This window comes from Poecilia reticulata, linkage group LG15 (genome assembly GCF_000633615.1).
Source record: "Poecilia reticulata strain Guanapo linkage group LG15, Guppy_female_1.0+MT, whole genome shotgun sequence".
In the NCBI taxonomy this organism is placed as follows: Eukaryota; Metazoa; Chordata; class Actinopteri; order Cyprinodontiformes; family Poeciliidae; genus Poecilia; species Poecilia reticulata.
The window spans coordinates 26,305,358-26,312,043 of record NC_024345.1 but is presented as its reverse complement, the minus strand read 5'-3'; the positions used below and the strand labels follow the sequence as shown (position 1 = coordinate 26,312,043).

The following is a 6,686-nucleotide window of genomic DNA, read 5'->3' as shown; positions in this document are numbered from 1 at the left end:
ATAATAAATAAAATATACAAATAAAAGAATATATAAAAGAATAAATATATATTTTGATAAGAAATAAAAGCATATTCTCCGTCTCTGTCTGTGAAAGATCACCCGTTGCCATGGCAACCGCCTGCGTGCAGCAAGCCAGATTACATTAAAAACATAACATTCAGTCCGTTATGATTTTAGGTTTTTATGCTTGATATTTATTTTGCGATTATTAATAAGCCTCTCATGAACACAGCAGTGGTTGATTAGTTAATTTTAAACTTCTGCTCTGAGTTATTTTGGTAATGGAACCGAAACGCACAGAATTGTGCAACACCTTGTTGAAATTATAATGATTATTGTTGTTGTTGGGTCATTAATTTGAACACGTTTTGTTGACTTTCTTGTTCTTTAATAAAGTTACAAACGTTTTGATAAGGAGTCATCGGAGGATGTGCTGGTCTCAGCGTCCTGGCGGCGTTCAGTTTGTCACCTATACCGTCAAGATCGACTCAAAACTTTCCGCGATCGACATATTGCACCGCTGCTCTAGCAAAGCACGAAGAGTTCAGAAGCAATATGAAATGGGAAAAAAGCTATTTATTAACTGATTAAGTCGTGTTTTAGATTGTTCTTGAAAACCTAATCAGTCACAGCTGCACAGTGAACCCATTGATCTTTCACAGCCGACAGCCGCCCCCCTCTCTTGCAGGTACTGTGTACCCCCTCTAAATCTTTTAGGGGTACGCAGTACCCGACCATACCCCCCTACTTTCACCCCTGAGGTTTTCCAGTCCTGGTATTAACTGCAAGAATATCTTATTTGAAAAAAAAAAGAAAGAAAATGACATATCCTTTGATTAACAACATACATTTTTTTTCAAATGATTACTTTTTTAATAAAAATCCATCACGGAAATAGAAAATTTTCTTTGCTTAGATGTCACTATTTCTCATGTAACCTGCAATAATCTTTTCCATTTCAGTTCTAGCAATGGAAAAACACGATCAAACTGTGCAATACTCTGTTTCTGTGAGTAAATGCCTTCAGGAATACCATATGAATATTGGCACTATGCAACTTGCTGAGCTACATGCAGCTTCTTAATCTGTTTGCAGGTTTAAAATGCACGAACAGGCGAGCCAACAGTCAGCCATACCCTCTTGGATCGGATGCAACAGGAAGCTGCAATACGTGATTTCAATGTGAAGCATTTTTCATGTAAACACGACATACACTTCTGGTCAAAATCAATCTTCAGATGTTTAATTTATCAGGATGACCACCAAAGCCTTTAAAAGTCTTCTAACAAACATGTTAGTACTGGAACTCTCTGTATTTATTCCATTTTATTCCTGTATTGTCTATGTTAGGAAGGTTAATCAGTTTAAAAGATAACACCGCCTTTAAAATTCACAAAACCCAGTGATCCTGGTATTGATTGCTGAAGTTTCCTTTAGGTTGATTGATGCGTCTCATTAGGAGTGATTGATAAGACTTCACTAGCACCATTTGTTCTGCCTCCCTATTTTTTCACATATTGATAAAGGTAGCTTTAAGGTATTTTCTTAAGATTCTACGTAATAGATCAACAGAAAGTAGTGCATAATTGTAGAGTGGAAGAAAAATGATACAGGGTTTTATTTTGTAGAAAACATTCTGAAAAGTGTGGCTTGCATTTGTTTATACCGCCTCCTTGACTCAGTCCTTTGTACAACTACCATTTTTTGCAGTTACAGCTGCAGATCTTTTAAAGAATATCTCTTCCAGCTTTTCACACATAGTGATTGAATTAATTATCCATTACTATATTCTGCTTTGGATGTAGGTCTAGATTTTGACATAAATATGAACATGAAAAAGAAACATGAAAAAGGTCTTACAGTTTTATCTTATTAAAAGAAATACAAACAGCTTCATTAATCTTTTAGATCTATTCACAGGGAAAAGAGCTTAGTCATTTTAATGAAAAAGCAATTTCCAGCTTTCAGCTTTTAATAAAAATTGCTGGATGTTTGGGATCCTTTTTACAATAAAATTATAATAGAAGCAAAAAGAGTTGTCACAAGATAAACTTTGTGTTCTTTCATTTTTCATTTTGTCAATTTAATTGGTTTTAATCGTTTTTGAAAGGATATTAAATAATGCCCTAAAAAGTGAAAAATAAAAATGAAAACCATTCATAATTGTTCTTCTTTTTAACATTTACTACATTGTGTTGGTCTGTAACATACTGTACAATCCCAATACATCAAGGATTGTCTTCCAACATGAAAATGTGGAAGACATTTTTTTTATATTTACAAGTTACTGTATAATTTCCACAGGAGGCTTTTGTTTTTAATAAGCCATTTTAAAACAGATGAAATAACTAGAGAATAAAATTTCTCATATTTTAGTGTCACTTCAACAGAAGTGGTTTACCATAATCAGTCATTTTGATTGAATAACTGCTGTAATTTCTGTTTTCATTGATATACAGCTTCAGCTGAACTCCTACAAGCACACGCTGCTATGAAAATGTTTGTGCAGAGCTTTGTGTGTTGCTAAGCTACATCTCCGCCACTCTGCAAGATTGGCTTAGTGGTGCAGAGAGGTTGGATGGCAGAGTAGCACAGAGTTTAATTCTGCTTCATTGTGCTGCTGAGTGTTGATGCTTCTTACCTGCACTTATCTGTCATAACTCATGAACTCAAAACTTTTAAATGTATGTGCATTTCTGCGATGAAAAATAAAAAACCCCAACAGATTGGTTGAGTCCTCAGCTGACGTAGCTACAGTTTTGGTCATTAAAATGGAAGCCGGTGTCTTTCTGTAACTCATGCTACGAGCTACAAGTGGGGAATATGATGGAGAAATAATTGACCCCATGGGAAGGACAAAAAAATGCTGATGATGGCAGAGCAACTTTCAGAGAAATATGAGCCCTTCTTGTCCCTCTGTGGGGATTCACTCATGAATCCGACCTGCCAGCTTTGTCCTGCTATAGGTTATTGGTGTAGATATCTGAGCAGGAGCATTGACAAAGCATCATTAGTGTGTGTAGTTTTCTATGGATTAACATCAGATCAGCTCTGTGGCTTTCAACTCCACTTACTCCAGTTCAGTCAGGCACTTTTGTGCTTTTAAACTAAAGAGGCTTCAGATGAATATAATATGATTCAATTAATTACAACATCAAAGGGGTTTAAACTCATAAAATCACAGTTACTCATCTGAATCTCACTGATAGATTTCATGCCTCGTCACTTCTTCGCCCACAAATCCCTGTGCCCCATTTTAGAGGAATCAATGCAACTTATGGGTTGTTTGGTGTGATAAAAGCTGAAAAACGTCAAACTCATATGTGACGCATCTGCTATAAATGTCTACACAGTTTTACACAAAAGACTTAACAGTAAACTTTAACCATTCTCCACAACACCCATAAGAAAACAATTAGCTTATAGTTCCTAAATTATAGTGCATGTTTACAAAAAAGCGATAGAAGTTGGGAAAGTAAAAAAAAAAAAAAGAATACGTATATATATATATATATATATATTTATTTATTTTTTTTGAGGTTTTAATGTCATTCTAAAATACGGAAGGATTGTGGTACTCTTTTAGAGGAGAAAAAAAAATCATTATTCATTGCATTTATATGGCACAAATTTCCCACAAATATAACTGAGACAAACACATCCAGTTAATATACCAAAATATAAAAAAATAAATACATTTTGATTAGATAGATTAAAATCAGTTACATATATCCAAGTTCAATACAATTATGCAATCCAGTCAAGTTCAGTTTAGTGTGCCAGTTAAGGTTTCTATCTTAAGTTGAAGTTGTTGATGTGACTTTCCATTTTGATGTGCTTTTCGTATTCAAAATTCAAAACAAATCTTTAACATTTCTTTTATTATCACCATGCGAATGAAATCTCTTACAGTTCAAGGTTTCATCGTTTTCCATGAGATTAACATAATTTGTGATGTGTCTCCATGCTCATTAAAAATGTTATATGCATAGGGTGAAAAAAACAACTTATGTATACATTTTTTGATTGATATTTTTTATGTTCAGTATGGAGAGGGCAGACGTTTTAGTTTTTCAGTTTCTCTCAGTCACTATTAACATTTGCACAACAGCTAGTGCACAACTCAGAACAATTAATACAAACTGCAAAATCTAGATCTCGCCCGAAACGTTGGCTGGAGATGGGCACCAGCACCCCTCCCGACCCCACTGAGGGAAAAAGGGTGCAAGAAAATGGATGGATGGATGCAAAATCTAGATGATGACCTGCAAAAGCTTGTCACCAGCTCAAAATGTTCAGTTCATTCCTACAAAGCAAGCATTCGTGTCAATAAAAAAGTCGGTTGTCATCAAAATGAAAAGTCCTGACACCAGTGTTTACGTACAATATATTAAAATGGCTTTTGTCATGTTTTCATTATGATCTCTCACTCTGGAAGTGTTTTCCAATGCAAAAAAAAAAAAATCAGATCTTGGTGGCACTACCTGAAAATGCTCAAAACAGAACTATACACTATTTGCACAGCCATTTGAAATCTACAGTGAGGTAAATGGATGCAAGACATTGAATGTGTTTGACTCCATTTTTTGTAGCATATGCTCAATTCAATTCCAATTTGTTCACAGCAAATATGGAAAAAAAAACACCTTTGGGTAAAACGGTAAACAATCTAATCAGTCAAAACTGATACAACTCAGGAATGAGAAAAAAATAAAATAAAATTGACAGATTTCATATGTAATCACTCAAGCAATGAAATTAGAACAATCCAGCATTCAGAAGTGTAGTTCATTCTGACAGACTTAAGCAAATGATGATGTTATATATCAGAGGATAATTGTATGGAAGAAACTGTTGTAATTGCAAATTTGTTGAAAGAAATGACAAATGGTGCTATGATGAGTGCAATTAAAAAGTGGAAGATGTTAACTTTGGACATTGAAATTTACATTTTGTGAAATTACTACTATACTACTACTTTCAATGTTCATTATAAATTGAAAGAGCTGGAGATGAGCACCACTGACCATGCAAAGATCAGGCAGGTATAGAAAATAGATGGATAAATAGATGGCTCAAGACCAACTGCAACTTTGAATGGGTTGAAGTGGAAACTTAACAGCAAAACAGCAGCATTTTACAACATGAATATGGTTCAAAAATCTAATCCAGAATAATTAATTCTCTTCACTTTTCTACATCAATCCTCACTAAATGTCATATTTAAAAACACATGAGGAGAAAAGGTGTTGTTTTGTGACTGGGTTGTGTTTTCTTCTTTCTTTATTCCACTTTCAACAATTAAAATTTCAACAAAACCAATACAGAACACGAAAAAACACAGGCAAGACAATGTGAAATAAAATGTTCTGTCAAACAAAACAAACACAATAGGTGTTCAAACAGGAGCGGCTCTGTAAGAGTGAGTGTGTATGGTTGGGGCTTATCCAGTCCTGCCTCTAAAATACATGAGAATGAAAGGTTATTTTGTGAGTGGGCTGTATTTTCCTCTGAGTTGTGAGGTGTTGGTGCTTTCAGACAGCTTCCTGTAGGACTTGTGATCAACAGACAGTTGATTTCTCAAACTGTATGACCTCATTTTCGGAGCCACTCTCCTATAAAAACCTTCCTCTGTGACATCCAGGTCTCAAGCCTCGACTTCTACATATATGACATGGAAAAACAGACTGTCTCTGCATGATGGAATCAGACTGCCAGACTGCCGTTTTTAATTTTGGTCTCATCTGGAGCAAAATGAATCTACTTTGTAGCTTTTGCTTTAAGTGTGGACCCAGGGTTCTGTTCAGAAGCTCGAGTTGGCCAGCCAATGTATGGGAATTTATTTCTTTTCATTTATAAGTTTTGAAATGGCAGCAAACAACTTTTCTTTTATGGCTAGGGGAGCCCTGTTGATCACCAGGGACTGTAGAAAATCACTCTGACATGCCTTTGAGCTGCATTGTTCTTTACATCTCCTCCGCTCCGTTTAAAGCACAGCATGGAGAGTTTTTTTTTCTTCTGTGCATTTTGATAGCAGCTCCTTTTGCAGGCCTCCCTTTTTGTTGGACAACCATTAAGATTCCCACAGTAACAAAAGAAGTGATTGGCAATCATTTTCTGAGTCTGAGCTGTGTGTAGTCTGAGGCTGCATAAATATTTAATTCCCAGAAGTTAAAAACCAGAAGAACAAAACTTTCTAAACTTTGAGACTTTCTCTGCCTAAGTGGAGGACGGTGTGGCTCAGATATCCCAGATTTCCTTGCATGTGCATTGATTGATTGATGATATTTTGACCTCCTCTGCTCCCTCTACTGTGTCAAACATTTCAGCATGGTGGAAAGTAAAGCTAGTAACCTCATCTGTTCAAAATGTGAATATTTAACTTTTAAAAATCTGTGAACTATGCACTGTTCTACTCAATAAGAGGATCACGGACGTTGCACAAAGGATATGAGGCTGCTGGTGCTGCTGTGTTGTATGAAATATTTGAATACATTTTTCAAGCAATGTTTAGTGGAGAAAACCTCATGTTGCTGAATGAAGAGAAATACAAAGGGAAGCCTCTCTGAAGGAAAAATAAGTGTTAGGTCACCCTGACACTGTTGCTCTGCAAGCTTGTTCTCAAAGTGGCACAAGCGAGGTGCTGCAGATAAGTAGACACTACATCCTCTCATCACCAAATT

The 6,686-nt window shown here is 35.6% G+C and overlaps 1 long non-coding RNA gene across 1 annotated transcript; it reads left to right on the top strand.

The window, feature by feature from the left end:
* Positions 1 to 580: 580 nt before the first annotated feature.
* LOC103477279 (uncharacterized) lies at positions 581 to 2,729 on the top strand. Its single transcript, XR_535611.1, has 2 exons — positions 581 to 1,012; positions 1,099 to 2,729. It is a non-coding gene; the product is annotated as an uncharacterized LOC103477279 (long non-coding RNA).
* The last annotated feature ends 3,957 nt before the right edge of the window (positions 2,730 to 6,686 follow it).